The sequence below is a fragment of the Rousettus aegyptiacus genome, unplaced genomic scaffold (genome assembly GCF_014176215.1).
Source record: "Rousettus aegyptiacus isolate mRouAeg1 unplaced genomic scaffold, mRouAeg1.p scaffold_m13_p_5, whole genome shotgun sequence".
Taxonomy (NCBI): domain Eukaryota; kingdom Metazoa; phylum Chordata; class Mammalia; order Chiroptera; family Pteropodidae; genus Rousettus; species Rousettus aegyptiacus.
This window is the reverse complement of record NW_023416308.1, coordinates 119,762,166-119,768,165: the sequence shown is the minus strand read 5'-3', so window position 1 is coordinate 119,768,165 and position 6,000 is coordinate 119,762,166. Positions and strand designations below refer to the sequence as shown.

The window sequence follows — 6,000 nt, the reverse complement described above, 5'->3', positions numbered from 1 at the left end:
TATTTCGCTAGGTGCCCCGTTTGCTATCCGCAGGGGTGCCCCTAGAAATCTGGGCTGGGTGTTTGGAGTGGGGCAGAGATCTGGCTGGAGGCGGGCGGCATCTCGGGGACTTGTCTCGGAGTTGGGGTTGCAGTATAAACACATCACCTTAGTTTAGATGATGCGCTTTATTCTGGGTCTCGGGGCCACTGATGGAAGTTATGGGAAGGCAAAGGCCTCACCATCTCTATAAGCCACGTGTCGGATCTGCCAATGACGAGCTCGAGGGACAGCAGAACGTTCCGTCCAACCCCTCCTGCCCATCCCCTCAAGATTCCCTGGTTCCACGTCAGACAAGTTAGGCCTGCGAGGTCCTGCCACGGCTTTGTTCTTCCGGGTCTAAGGATTATTATTATTTGATTGGTTGTCTCCTTTATTCATTCAACAAATATTTTATTAAGTCTCACGCTTAAGGAAGCAGAGGAAAGAAGGTTGCATCTGGCAGCCGCGGGCAAGGAGTTACAGTATCTATTCCAAGCCTGTCCTGGAATATTCAGGCCCCAAACACAACTTGTTTTTTTTTTTTTTTTAATCGAAGTGCTTTTAAAGACTTCTTTGAAATGTAGGACAATTATGCAAGCAGAAAAAAAGTATCTAGAGCAAATATTTAACTTTGCCTTTGGTATGTTGAAGTCACTGGCCCGTGCAAATCTCTCAGGCATGTCCTCTAAGAATGACTTAAAATATATATTAAAATTATACATACGATATAAAAAATTATATACTTTTTTTTTTCTTCATGGGGAGGCACAGACTGGGGTCTTGCGCAATGGAAAGCTCACTGTGTTGAGAGCAGGCCGTTTATCTCAGCCTGAAGTCTGGCGTCCACCTCCCCCTCCCCCCCCTCGCCCCCCCCCCCCCCCCCCCGCCACGTCCCCCCCCCCCTCCCTCGGCAGATCTAGGTAGGAAACACTCTCTCCTCCCGCAATACTGGGAAGCTGAAGACACAGACACCCCTGTGGCTTCCTCAGAGACACACAGCGCGTGCAGTGTGAAGTGACCAGTGAATTTCTACCAGGGTCTTGAGAAAGTTATTAGCCAATTGCTCAAGGACCCGGCTGGGAAGGGCAGACCCGCCGCGTCTCAGCCGAGCTGGGGGCCAGGGGCTCAGGCTGTGATGGGGTTCCTGGGCGTCCCCAGAGGGTGCCTTTTCGCCTCCAGGATTCGCCTGAGCGGTTGGCTTTTATCTCCCACATCTTTTCTTGCCCGGGAGGACACAGTTCCCCCAGATGGAGAGCGCCCTGGTGGGAGGGGGCCTGGGAGCAGGTGGCAGTGCGTTGGCCAGGCACGAAGTTTTCCTGTGCCCTGCAATCCTACCGACGTGCTGTGTTCCCGGTGCTTCCGAATCCTATTAACGTGACACGCTCTGGCGCGGGAGCCGCCCGCGTTCGGGATAATGGCTCAGTGAAACCGGGCTTTGCAAAAGAAGGGACTTTCGGGAGCGCTCGCCGTGTCCGGGGAGGGGTGGCCGCCGCGCGCGCGGGGCGGGGCGGGGGCGGGGCGGGGGGCGGGGGGCGGGGCGGCCCTGGGCGCCAGCCGGGCCGGGTTGCTACAACAGACCCTCACGCTGCGCGGGAGCCGCCGCCGCGGGCCGGAGCAGGTGGGGCGGGCGGTGCGGGCGGGGCGGGCGGGGCAGGGACCACGACCTCGCGGCGGCGGGGGGCGGGAATCCGCGCGGGTCGGCCACGCGGGTCTCGGGCCGCGCGCGCCCTTGGGCGGCGAGAGGACCCCTCCCCCACCCTCGCCGGCCCCAGTCGCCCGCGCCGGGCCAAGGTCGCCCCTGCGAGGAGTCCCCGGCCCCCGGCTGCAGAGCGGGGCGGGGCCGCAGCGCCCGCCACCCCCCAAGCCCCGACACCTGAGCGGCGGCGGCGGCGGCGGCTCCCGCGCTCCGGCCGGCCTGGGCGCGGCGCCGCTCGGGTCCTTGCGGCCGAGCCAGGTGCGCGCGGACGCCGGCCCTCCCCGGGGTGCTGCGACCCGCCCCGACTCGCCGAGAGCGGGCTGAGGCCGGGCCTCAGGTAAGGCGGCGGCGCGGGCGCGGGGTGGGGGTGGCTGGGGCGCCCCGCGCGGACAGGAGAGGACAGTAGGTGGCCCCCGGGCACCGGACCCTGCTCACCGGCTGCATTTTGGGTGCGTCTGGACTCCGCGAGCACTTAGTACCGGCTAAGCGCAGTGCTGGACTCGTAGAGTGTGGGCTGGGGGGTTGGGGGGATGGTCCCTCGCGTCCGGGTGGGGGTCGCTTCCCTGTAGAGACACGCCCGCCCCCCATTCGTCTTCCTTCTGGTTTAGGTGCCCGTTTAAGATGCTTTGGAAGCGGCGTGGGCGCACGGCGCACCTTTGTCCCCCTCGGGGCTGACTCCCCTCACCCCTAGCGCGCTCCGCGCCTCACCCTGAAGTGACGCAGGTGGACCTACCTTAACCCCACCCCTGCCTGGGTTCTCCTTGTCCTAGGTCGCTGGCCGCTGGCCTGGTGACCTGGGCCAGCATGCCAAGAGGAGGAGTCCGTGCGTGGCCGCCAGGGGGCGCTCGGGGGGCGGGGACCCGCGCTTCGGCCGCAAGGTGTCTGGAGACCCTGCAGCCCCGGCCCTGCACTGTCCCCCAAAACCCCCATACAGGTGCGCGCGCCTGGAGCAGCGGGCTCTGGAAGGCCCGGGCCGGCGCCCGTGGGATGAGCCCGGGAATCCCGAGTCAGGCACCCGGGTCCCCGGGGTCACGCAGAGTCCCCCCCAGACCCCCGGCTCCTGCCCGCCGCGAGCTGCGGCCGGGTCAGGGAGGCGGGCTGGCGCAGGTGAGCGGCCCCCGCGCCCCGCCGCGCGTGAATTATGCAGGAGGCTGGCACCGGCGCGCTCGGGCTGCTCAAGTTTCCCTGGCAACTTTGGCCGGGGCGTTACGTGCTCCGGGCCCCGGGCCCCTGCGCAGGGCAGCCCGGGCGGGCGAGGGGAGCGCTCCCGGAGACCCCCGCCGCCCGCGCTGGCGCCGCTGGGGCACGCGAGCAGGTGCGACCCCCAGCGGAGGGCCTCGCCGCCCGGCTTCGGCTTCGGACCGTGCGGGCCGCCCTCGCGCTGGGTGCGCGCGCCGCCCCTCTACGCGGGATGGGAGGGCGCGCGCGCGGGCCTGGTTGGTGTTTCGGACGCTGGGGGCGTCCGAAGCGGGCGCGGCCGATGCTCGTGACCGTGGGCTTTGGTGGCCGAGCTTTTAGCGCGACCTTGGGCCTCTCAGGAGGGAGTTCAGGCCGCGCGGTCGTGGGGGGCCTCGGGGTGAGGCACGGCCCTGGTGGTCCTGAGGCCACCCGAAAATGAAGTGATTTCCACGTGGAAATTCGAGGTAGTAAATTGCACAGTTTGGTGACCTCTTTTTGTTTGAAACTGAAGTTAGAATTAATGAGGTCGATAGCTAATTAAAGTGAGCTCCCCAGCGCGGAGAGGTGACTTCGGAAGCGCTCGGTGGGGGTGGGGTTTGAACTCCACCTTGGCCTTGCCCTCCACCTTGCTGGTCCGTGGAGAGCCCCTGGACTCAGCCTGGGTCAAGCGCATGCTGTTGTGATGATTAGTGAGGAGCGTTCTGCCTTTTCTCAGTCCTGGTTCCCTGGGGGGCTTTGGGATGCCCCTTCGGCTCCTAGGGGAGACTGCTCTTGGAGACCTGAGTTCAGACCACTGTGGGTGATAACCAGGCTGCCTTCGATAAAAGGGGTGAACCTCTGCCTGGAGCTTTGTGCCCACTGGGGTTCGCGTTGCTTAGGGTGGAAGGCGATGTGTCCACCTTACGAGGGGTTAAAAGCCAGGAGGTCACAGCAGGAGGTCTCTCCAGGAGGCCTGTGGGTGCCCTTGTCTTTCTTAATAGGAACTGGGCGTCTTCCTAGGGGCTGGGCGCAGGACCAGGGACCAGTGTTCCCAGTGCTATGCTGGGGACTTCTGGCTTTTCTGGCAGGGGCCCTGAGTGGAGGGGTGCCTTTCCTCGGCCCGTGGAGGGAGGCTCTACTCTTCGAGCACCTAAAGGAGCTCTTTGTAAGGCGGTTCTGCCCGTGAAGGTGGGTCCCAGGGGCCCTGGATGCTCTGAACAAATTAGGTTCTGCTGGGCTGGTGGGATCTCTCTGCTCCTAGCTCCAGGTACGATTCATATGCCGCTGAGTTTCCCAGAGGTTTTCATTCATTCCTTCATTCATTCATGGCAGGGGCTCAGGTTGTGTTCCTGCCCCTCCCCCATCCCTCCCCCCTCTGGCGTATGGGCCTCCCAGCACCCGGGGGAAGCAGGTGGCTTGGTCTAGGGCTGCCTAGGAGGAGCCTGGGTCAGGTGTGAGGAACAGTAGCCGGCAGCGGGAGGAAGGTGAGGCGTCCCTTTCTCCCAGAGCCTGGGTTTTATCCTTCACCCCGGTGGGGAAGAAGAGGGAAGCCAAGCTCGAAGCTGAGACCAACGGGCCGGGCGTCAATCAGCACCCAGAGAAACGCCAGGAAAAACCAGCTTCTAACAGAGAAATCATTTCCGCCTTGCCTGCTTTGTTTCCAAATGTGTGACAGAGGCGTAAGTGACAGACCCCTGGTGTCTCTGTCATCTCTCTGAGTAATGGGGACTTTTCCCAAGTGGGGTTCAGCGTGGGGATTCTCCGGGGGCAGACAGAGAGGGTGCTCTGAGCCCTGGACTCTTTTCCCAGGAATCCCAGCCTCCTGTGTAGACGGAAGCCCAGGGTCCCTGCAGCTGTCGGGTCTGGAGCCGGGGACTCCTCTCCAGGAAAAGCCGGAAGTGTCCCTTTGCAGCCCACTCCGGAGCTCCAGGACAGGCACAGTTAGGATCTTTGCCATCCAGGTGACCTCAGGCAGATTTACTGAACCCTCCTCTTTGACTGACGGGGGTAGGGAGGAAAGCGCCCCGAATGAAGCCTGGCCTGTTCATCGTTGGCACCCCCAGCCCTTTGCCTGGGCAGGCGGAGCCTACTGTCCCCAGCTGTGTGGCCGTTGTGACTGGGCCGCTGCTCCTGACCCACCCACCCAACAAGGGGCCTACCCTTCTCTGCCGGTCAGAGGTCAGCTAGGATACATCCAGTTTTCTCTGCCTGGTGCATGAAAATGATCTCCACAGATAATCGGCTGAGGGCCTGCTGCTGGGGCCAGGCCGGGAGGTGGTTACAGGCACCCCAGGGACTCCCAGGGGAGAGAGAGAAGGGATTTGACAGCACAGAGGGACGGGCTGTGGTAGGGGTGACCACTGGGTGCTGCAGGGCACAGAGAGGGTCCCCAGCCTCGTCTGGGCAGGAGGGAAATGGGGGGATATAAAACACCTGGAAGAGGTCAGGTGTCGAGTCATCCTTCTGCTGGCATTTCCCCTGGGACCCAGCAAGGCCCCCGGAGGGGGGGGTCTCCAAACAGTCTCCCTAGTTCCTGTCCCATGGGTGGAGAAACGCTGCTGGGAAATGTCAATTATGACAGTGGCAGCAGCTGCGAAGGTGACGGCATGACTCTCGCGGAGCGACGGTCAGTCCGCCCCCTCCCGCCCCCCCACCCTTGCTGTAGATGACCTCATTCTCGCGACCCCCTGGAGATGAGGGGGCGGGTGGCACTCCCACTTTACAGGGGAGTAGCCTGAGGCTCAGGGCAGGGGACCCACTCGTCCTGGGCCACACAGCCGGTGACAGGGGAAGCTGGGGCTGGTCCCCGGCAGCCTGAGAGAGCCCAGCGCTCAGTCCCCGGCACACGGGGCTCCAGGATCCGCCCGGGTAACTGACCGTCGGTGAAGGAAATCCACGGTTTCTGGCCAGGCGTCCAGATGTGAAACACCTGTTTTTCTCTGAAAGCTATTTAAGAGCTGACTGGAAGGGCTAACAAATGTGAGGGGCCAAGGAGGCTCCTTCCCACCACTCCGGGGGGGTTCCAGTCCTAACGGGGTGGAGGAGGCAAGCCCAGGCAGAGCCGAGAGCCTGCCCGGGGCTGAGGGACAGCGAGGGACCCGGACCCCTCTTAATGCGGTGTGCCG

General features: G+C 63.4%; 1 protein-coding gene across 1 annotated transcript in view; it reads left to right on the top strand.

The window, feature by feature from the left end:
* Positions 1 to 1,570: 1,570 nt before the first annotated feature.
* Positions 1,571 to 6,000, top strand: part of SHANK2 (SH3 and multiple ankyrin repeat domains 2) — a 303,870-nt gene continuing 299,440 nt past the window's right edge. Inside the window, exon 1 of the mRNA XM_036220412.1 lies at positions 1,571 to 1,639. The gene's annotated coding sequence lies outside the window, so the exon portion shown is untranslated. The remainder of the gene's footprint in view (positions 1,640 to 6,000) is intronic.